This window comes from Symphalangus syndactylus, chromosome 4 (genome assembly GCF_028878055.3).
Source record: "Symphalangus syndactylus isolate Jambi chromosome 4, NHGRI_mSymSyn1-v2.1_pri, whole genome shotgun sequence".
In the NCBI taxonomy this organism is placed as follows: domain Eukaryota; kingdom Metazoa; phylum Chordata; class Mammalia; order Primates; family Hylobatidae; genus Symphalangus; species Symphalangus syndactylus.
The window spans coordinates 35255109-35264268 of NC_072426.2; positions in this window are offsets into that span (position 1 = coordinate 35255109).

The window sequence follows — 9160 nt, forward strand, 5'->3', positions numbered from 1 at the left end:
TAGAATTTGAATGAATGTAAATACCCTCCATTTCTGAAAATTCATTTCAAGGTTAGCAAGCCAAAGAAGCTGCAAAGTGGTTTATACTATTGCCACATGGCACTTTGGCCAGTAAAGAGAAATTCCTGCAGCCCTTTTTCAGGGTTGCATGCATCAGCCTGCAGTGTCCTTGGATCACAGCTCCTGCAAGTGCCTGTGGTGATGCCTTTCTACTTGTTTTAACATTTACTATAATTTGAAATACTTTTATATTCTAAAGCAATCTCACCTGAGTACTCACTAAGTGTGGGTGACATAGTGGGCCTGAGAATTAGGAAATTTTGAAGAACTCGAGATGTTATTTTAATGTCACAAAGAAGGCCAAACAACTTCCATAGTACATTTTACAGTGAGCAATCCATACAACAGTATACAACAGTGATGATCTTGAGAAGAATAAAAAGCTGCATTAAAGTACACATATACAATAGTTACAGATTTCAAGGAAGGGTTTCCCTACTTAATACTTTACTGTGGAAAAATTTGTGTTGAATTATGCAAGTTCTTCAAGAATATATTCTCTGTATTAAGTCTGGTATATGATATTCATGTAAGGAGTGTTAATAGAAAACAATTCTAAGACAAGCAGAAATTTAATGGTTCTATAAATGTTTGTTCATCCAATGAGTATTGAGCACCTATTATGAGTCAGATACTGTGCTAGGACGTGAGGACATATTAATAGTTTTGAACTTAATAGGTTTATAGTTCTTTACCTCCATTCATGAGAGATTATATGCAAGTGAATACATGTAACAGGATCTTAGAATGGAACTCTTCCTGCCTCAGTTTTGACTAAAGACAATAAGGTAGTTTCCAGAATTCCATATCTAATATACATATTTGTAAGGAAATGGCTCTAAGAACCTGTCCCACTACTTGTAGGTTCAGGATAAGCTATGCAATTTGTGGGGCCCAGTGCAAAATGAAAGTGCAGGGCCTCTTGTTAAAAAACTATTAAATTCCAGATAGCAACAGCTGAGCATTAAACCAAGCATAGGGCCCTTCTAAGTGCCCTGTGGGACTGCACAGGTCAGACATCCATAAAGTGTCACCCTGCTTGGATCCTTCAGCCAAAGAAAGAAAATGAAAAGGGCTTAGAGTGAAGAAGGGAGATTTGGGGGAGGGTGATTTTTGGAAGCTGTTGCATGCCTTTAGAATGTTGCCATCTAACACATGCTCAATGGAGAGTGCTTCAAAGGGACCCCTTGAGGAGCTCTGAAACATGCCTGTTTGAGGTCTCATTTACACTCAGACTCGCCTGGGGTGTAAAGCCTACCCACACGATCTACAGGACTGTCAGGAGAGTGCCACTGTGGTAGAACGCCACTGCTCGCCTAGAGGGGATGGGGGCAGGAGTTAATTGCCTATCCATGTTGGGGCCAAGAGGGACACAGAGTTGGAAAGGGGATGCCCTTGGCAATTGCATCAAGTCCTGCCTCCAAAACAAAGATAATAGAGTCTCTTCCTATCATTTAGAGTAGCCAGGCCCGCATCACTCATACTCCTCCAAGCTCCTTTGTAAAATTAAAATTTAATGTATTATGAAATATTTTAAATGCAACATTATCAATAACTATACAGTGACCTCATGTATCCATCATTCAGTTTCATTATTATTACATTTGAAACCCTCAGTGTCTCTCTCCCTGATTACATGCCCCTTTTGCCCTTAAAATAAAGATTGATTTCTTTATTCTTTTTCAGCTTTTACAATCTATCTAGCTATCTGTCATCATCATATTGCATATAAAGGGTATTACACTACACATTTTGAAATTTATTTGTCTGGCTCTGCTTTGTGAGAGTTCTCCATGTTGATAAATGTAGCTATAGTTCATTTGCTTTCACTGCTCTAGGGTATTTCACTGTATGACTCTACCACAATTCATTGATCTATTCTGTTGATAGACACTTGTTTCTCTTGTTTTGCTTTTAAGAAAAATGAGGCTATAAGTTCTAGCGGATATGTCTCCATTTTCTTGGGCAAGCCTGTGTTTGTTTTCTTTGCAGATCAACTCCTTGCCCTTATCCTGCTCTACTCTGTATCTCGGGACCAGACCCACATGGGTTGCATTTCCCAGGCCCCTGTATCTACCTGGCTTGTTTCTTGGTTTAGGCACTGGTGGGGGAGGGGAGAGAGAAGCCAGAGTGCTTGGCTCCCTATCTCCCAGTCTCAGATGGCCTCATTCTGCACATCTAGCACCCACTGGACAGACCCACCCCAGTTCTAGCCTTCTCTCAGAAATGCCAGTTAACTCCTGGTGGGGCTACGCTTTTGTCTTAGGGGTGCCAGCAGTTTCCTGAAGTTGCTCATTCCTGGTTGCCTCACTGACTACTCTTTGACTTAACTCTTTCAGTTCCCAGATAACCTATTCTGTGGATTAAACCCCTTCTGTTTCAATACTTGGAATGATTTTTTGTTTTCATGGTTGTATGTATGGTCGTATACATCTTCAACTCCAAATGACTCTCCACACATGCCGATTTAGACCTCTGCCTGCAGTGTGTAAGAGTTCTCATTGTTATAATCTTCACCAATATTAGGTATTGCCACACTTTTTAGGTTTTACTAATCTGACTGGCCTGAAGCAATATTTCACTGAAGTTTTCATTTCATTTCCTTTATATATTATTGACCATTCAGGTTTTCCCTTTGGCGAATTGCATGTTTGCCCATATTTTGATTGTTTGGTTCTTGCTGACTTACAGGAGTCACTTATATCTACGTGTAAATCTTTTGTTATACGTGTGGCAGATATCTTCTCCCATTCTTTGTCTTGTCTTGCCATTTTTCAGTGGTATCTTTTCACAGACAGAAGTTTCTAATTTTAGTGTGGTTCTCAAATACTTTTAATGTTTCCCTGAGTGGTACAGAAGATTGCTAATGAGACAGGATCCTCCAATCATGAGCTAAGCTGTAGACCAGACTACCTGTGTTGACAAGTCTTCTGCAACCCAATCCCCTGGACAGGGCATGTGCAGAGAAGTGGTTCATAGCTGGCTAGCCAAGGAACATAGATGGCTGGACTCAAGATTAACGTCAGGCCCTATTTGCTGCAGATCCCAGCCAGGAGACTAGAGGAGGTGTAGCTTTACTAGGGGCAACTTCCAGGCTTTTCTAGCCTAACTGTACTCCAGGTTCAGCTGAACTCAAGCCTATAATGGGAACTCGTTTCTTTCCGTTTTTACTGAGCCTGGTTTGGAAAGTTTATTGGATAGGGCAAGTCCCTGAAACGTAACCAGCTCCATGCAATGTGGCCAACTGGCAGCCAAGAGCCATGCTGAGTTGGAGCAGAGAATACACCGACACTGTATGGCCAGAGCCTAGTGCTGCCGTGGGAAGCCTAGAGAGCTGAGCACGACTCCTCAGCAGGCTGAGGAATGAGCTTAGGACCTGCCTGATGCTTCCCTGGCTGCATAGGCCTGGACATTCATCTCTCCACTGGCAATGGCAGCCTCGAGTACAAACCCACTGCGAGGACTGACTCCCCAGGGCAAAGGTCAGGTGCTTGTATAACATGTGTATTTTAGAATAGTTATACTTGCATATGCTATTTTTAAAATTCAAAGAATATAACAAAAAGAACACAAATTCTTGATTCTTCTCATCAGCAAGGTTCTCACCTCTCACTCCTCTCTCCAGCCCCTTAACATTTTCTTTATACAAATTCAAGCAAATTTGAATATATCTTGTTATACTTCCCAATTTTTATACAAAAAATACAGGCAGTTTAAAAGAAAAACTACAGATTTAAGTCATGTTTAAATGATAGTTTTTAAACTCAGATTTTAATTTTTAATTAGATATTTCCTGTGAATTGACTATCATTTGGATAATTTTTTCCTTATCTCCTATGACAATTTTGAAGTTTTCTTTTAAGGGTCTGTGGTTAGTCACCAGTGCAAGACAAGTAAGTCTGGGGTGTCTTTGTTTTTATTATTTCAGAATCAGAAAAGTTTATGTGTGTTTGGTAAAGAAAATTTGAAGAAAAGATAAAGCACAAAAAAGAGTAATTCTACTACTCAGAAATATGTAATGATGACTGTTACTGTGTTTAGGACTCTGGTACTGTATAATAGATATCTTGAATGTCCCAATAAAACACAAACAAAATTAACATTTACTTTAAACTGTAAAGTGGAAAAGCATTAATTTACCATGAAATCACAAATGTTCAAAATTTCCAAGTTCATGGGTGACAGCAATGTGATGTGTTTGTTGATACGTATTAACTTGCTCTCTCTATATTTTATTTTTATCTATATATCCTCTTTATTTTATTTTTATTTTCATTTTTTTGAGACAGGGTCAGGCTCAGGCTGGAGTGCCATGATGGCTCACTGCAGCCTCCATCTCCTGGGCTCAAGCTATCCTTCCTGCCTCAGCTTCCCAAGTAGTTGGGACTACAGATGTGCACCACCATGCCCGGCTAATTTTAAAATTTTTTATAGAGATGGTGGTCTCATTTTGTTGCCAAGGCTGGTCTCGAACTCCTGGGCTTAAGTGATCATCTCAACTCAGCCTCCCAAAGTGCTCAGATTACAAACATGAGCCACTGTGCCTGGCCTTATTTTATTTTTAAAAGGAGTCTTAAATAGAGATACATGTTGATTATGTGCATAGTATAAGGAATTTCATCACCCCTCTATTCAGTGCAATGTACTTCAACAAGTATGTATTCACTACTTTAATTGTAATAGTAATTCTTTACATTGATATATAATACCATAGGTCACAAAAGTCATTTGCTTTTCTCAACATTCCTTTGAGGGAGGTAGTACTAATCTCATCGGTTGGATGAAGAGACTGAGGGTAAGAGAGGTTAAGTGCCTTGAGGAGTTGGTGGTTTGGACTCCAAGTCTAATTTTCATTCCACTAGACCATGCTGGGAACAGAAGAAAGGAGAAATGCCCTACATTCCTAGGCCTCTTTAAGCTTACAATGTAGTTGATGAGACAAGTCTCAATACCATTAGACACCCAGATAAAAATACTTAGCCTAATGGAGGAGAAGATGGCCATCCTCATCAGTCCCTAAGCGCTCTCCATTTTGCCAGTTTGCACTACTTCTCCCTGTTACCTTTCTTGATCTTCTTTAAGCATATATGGTACCTGCCCAGACCCTGAAGGCCTTTGAAGGAGAGCTCCTGATAAGATATGGGGAAGAATTTGGCTGAGTTCTGGTCCCAGGAGTTCTAAATTGCAGGCAAGGCAGAAGTTGTGCATTCTACCTGTGATGAAGACTTTTCACTGACAGGTGAGAGTTGCATCTTAATTGTGTTTTTCCTGTGGCTTAAAAATGTTTTTCACACATTCAGTCATTCATTCATTCATGTTTGATTTAAACAGGCATCCCTGAGGACCCATATGTCCCCTAGGGCACCCTGCTAGTCCTAGAGGGAGGCAAGATAAATAAAGCATGGCTTATCTCCTTAAGGATCTCTATTTCCATGTCATTCTTCTGGTTACTCAGGCAACAGACTTCAAGTACAGTATTAGTAGATAATATGCAATCCACACTTTCAACTTAGACACTGAGGGACGACTCTATAAAAGCATCACTTCAGTGTCACATAAGCCAAGAGTTTTTCATCTCTTTTTGAAACAACAATCACTCTTTTAGACAAGGTCTCTGTTCTGGGACCAGGATTTAAGGTCATGGTGTCCAACATGAGGTGCACAAGACAATCCACATAAGGCACATGAAGAAAATATTGTGTCTTCTTTAATGTTTCTTTTAATGTATCCTTTTAATATTTCTATTATTGGGAAAATGTTTTGTATCATGTGTAATATGTTAGTACAGTAGTATACACATATGCTTTATGAATAAATAAATCTATTGTGCTGTGTGCTCAGTAGCATTTTATTGAGGAGGCAGGCACTCAAGAATTTGGAGTTTACTGCTCCAAAGCCACAGCTACACTGCCTCTTCTTTCCGAAGCATATAAAACTCTGCTGAAAAGCTCATTTGGGAAGCTTTCCAAAGTCAGTGAGTTCAGATTTGGCCTGATGGCTGAGGAGATAATTAAATAAGGTTTCTAGAATGGTGAAGTTTGAATACAACGTGGTAAAGTTCTGTAGACTGTGCCAAATCTTCTCTCTGACATAGAGGAAGGAGAGACTTCTTACCTGGATCTGCCCTTTCCTGTCAGGATCCAGAGTTTTAAGAACTTACTTTCTTTTCTTATTACTTGGAGAATCCATTTCATATTTATTTTGTTGTTGGAGCTCTTCTCCACAGTTATTTCCCAGCCATTTTCCCAAGTGCCAGGCATCATCAGTGCTTCCTGTAGCCCTGTTCCTCTTCTAGCTGGAGTTGGAGGAGCATCAGTGGGGTCCTGAGTTCCCCTCTCTTATACTGCCTGACATTTACATTTGGCTTAAAATGTCCAATAGAGTCTCCCATTTGTCAATTCCAGAGAGCATTCTACCAACTTCGCTGACAAGTATAAGTTCTTCTCATTAACCTAATCTGTTCATTGAATATTCTTTACCTGCTTTCTTGCCCAGGAATCCTTTCTGCTGTGCAACTGTTGATGTCTGGACTGAATATTAGTTTTCACTTTCATCTAAAGCAAGCTTGTCCAACCTGTGGCCCAGGATCGCTTTGAATGTGATCCAACACAAATTTGTAAACTTCCTTAAAGCATTATGAGTTTTTTGTGGGATTTTTATTATTATTTTTAGCTCATCAGCTATTGTTAGTGTTAGTGTATTTTATGTGTAGACATAAAGACAATTCTTCCACTGTGGCCCAGGAAAGCCAAAAGATTGGACACCTCTGATCTCCAGTGTTCTCTTGTCTTTTTCTTCATTCTGCCCCTGCCCACGCCTCAGTGGAATCATCATTTGTGGCTTCTGCAAAATGTAGGTTGTGTTTAACTAAAAACTAAACAAAACAAATCTATGATAATTCAAAAAATACTTAGGTAGAGAAAGTGGATTGTCATGATCTGAACTGCAAGAAGGTCTTTAAAGACAGATTCTTCTTAATCTTCTTGATGTATATCATCAGGCTCATAAAAATCTCAACTTTGTATGACTGTTCTAGGAAACCATCTGTTGTGCAATGCAAATGTTGTGTAATGCAGTGTAGTCGAAGTATCCCTTTCCTCCAGCTCAGGCCATTATGAAAGGCTTTGCTTGGAGTGTCCATGTTTTGATACGAAATTTGGGAAATTGCCTCATCTACATCAGAGATAAACTAGATGATCCTTGGAAACATCCACTCCTGGCTTTAGAGTGTTAAGAATGTTGAATTTATCAAACCCAGGGCCTCCTGGGGACAAAGGTAGGCTGGCAAAATAGCTTTTGGATAGGTCATTCAGAGTGATAGTTTCCTCCAAAGCAAACGAGGAATTCATCTCCTTGAAGCCCAAGCATAATGACATGTTAATAACATATATATAATTAGATGGGGAAGGCTAACTGTTGTAAGCAATAGACCCTACGGCGTATAGTGACTCAAACACAATAGAAGTTTATTTTTTGTTCTTTTTTTTTTTCTGAGACAGAGTCTGGCCCTGTCGCCCAGGCTAGAGGGCAACGTTGCAATCTCGGCTCACTGCAACTTCCACCTCCCAGGTTCAAACGATTCTCCTACCTCAGCTGCCTGAGTAGCTGGGATTACAGGTGCCCGCCAACATGCCCAGCTAAGTTTTGTATTTTTAGTAGAGACGGGGGTTTCACCATGTTGGCCAGGCTGGTCTTGAACTCCTGACCTCATGATCTGCCTGCCTCAGCCTCCCAAAGTGCTGGGATTACAGGCGTGAGCCGCTGCGCCCAACCTATTTTTTGTTCTTATGACAGTCCTGGGCAATAAAAAGGATGGCAGGATGGCTTTCCTGCAGCAAATCATTCAGGGATCCAGACCGGTGATGCTCTAGCATCTTCAACCTGTGGCTTCCAGGCTTTCCCCAGGAGGTGTCTCCATTGCAGCCATCCCACAGGCACATGAAACATGGAGAAATGTGCATGGCCAGGTCTGGACGTGTTGCCACTCACTTCTGCTCACATTCTACTGCTAGAATACAGCCACACACCATGCCTAAGTACAAGCAAGGCTGAGGAATGAGGGCAAGTTATACACGGAGGAAGAACAGGAGAATGTGGGTGCTGGTCTCTGCCACAGTATGTGCACACTTTTGCTCATGGAAAAATTTATTTCAAAGTCCCCCTTTACCAACCAGTGAGAATCAATTGTGTATTCAGAGGTAGCTCTGGGATCATCACAAGGCTCTTCTAATAAGAGTTAAATGTCACAGAGTTGATTTGGGTTTTCAGATGATCAGCAAATCTCCATTGGAGGAAGGGGCAGGGGTGACCTCTCTGGAACTGTACAAACTGGTTCAGCCCATCTCCTTGTCTGAGCCTGTGATTCAGTGCTCCCAAGTGTCTGAAAAGCCCATGTGCACTGCTTCTCATGCGATCAGGGGAAATTCTGGTCTTATCTTCACAAATAAAAATAATTATTTTGCTAAAATTGCCCACTTGTTATCTGGAAAGACAGCAGGAATCACTTAGCAGGAAGGGCCCTAGGAACACTGCCACAAATACAGGCCAATAAATGGGCAAAAGTAGGGAGACTTTCATCTTTTGGAGAAACTAATACATAGGGCATCAGCTGAGTTTCCATTTCAGCGCAACTTAAGCCTGAGTGATAAAGGCAGCAGTGTTCTGTGAACCTTATATTACATAACCCTCATGTGATTCAGGGCTGCTATTTATAGTTTTCCATTGTGTGGGACTCTAGACTGGGTTACAGGGATGCAGCTTCCTCTGGACTCGGTTACAGGGATGCAGGAGGAGATCAAAATGACTCTGCAGTTGTACCCAGCTTCCAACTAGCTTAGGTCTTTCATGGCTGTTTCTGTTTCATTGTTCAACTTAAGTTTTGGCTTCTACTTTACCCTGTACTTGATTGTTCTTTCATTCATTCATTCACCAAATACTTAGTGCCTGCTAGGCACTGAGAATAAACAGTTGAGTAAGACACTTCTTGGGTGGATGTAGGGAGTGGAAAACTGACTCCTAGAGCCCATCCAAGACCAATTAGAACTGTCTGCGTGGTGAGTTCTGGGCATAAGTGTAATTTAAAATCTCCCTAAGAATCCAA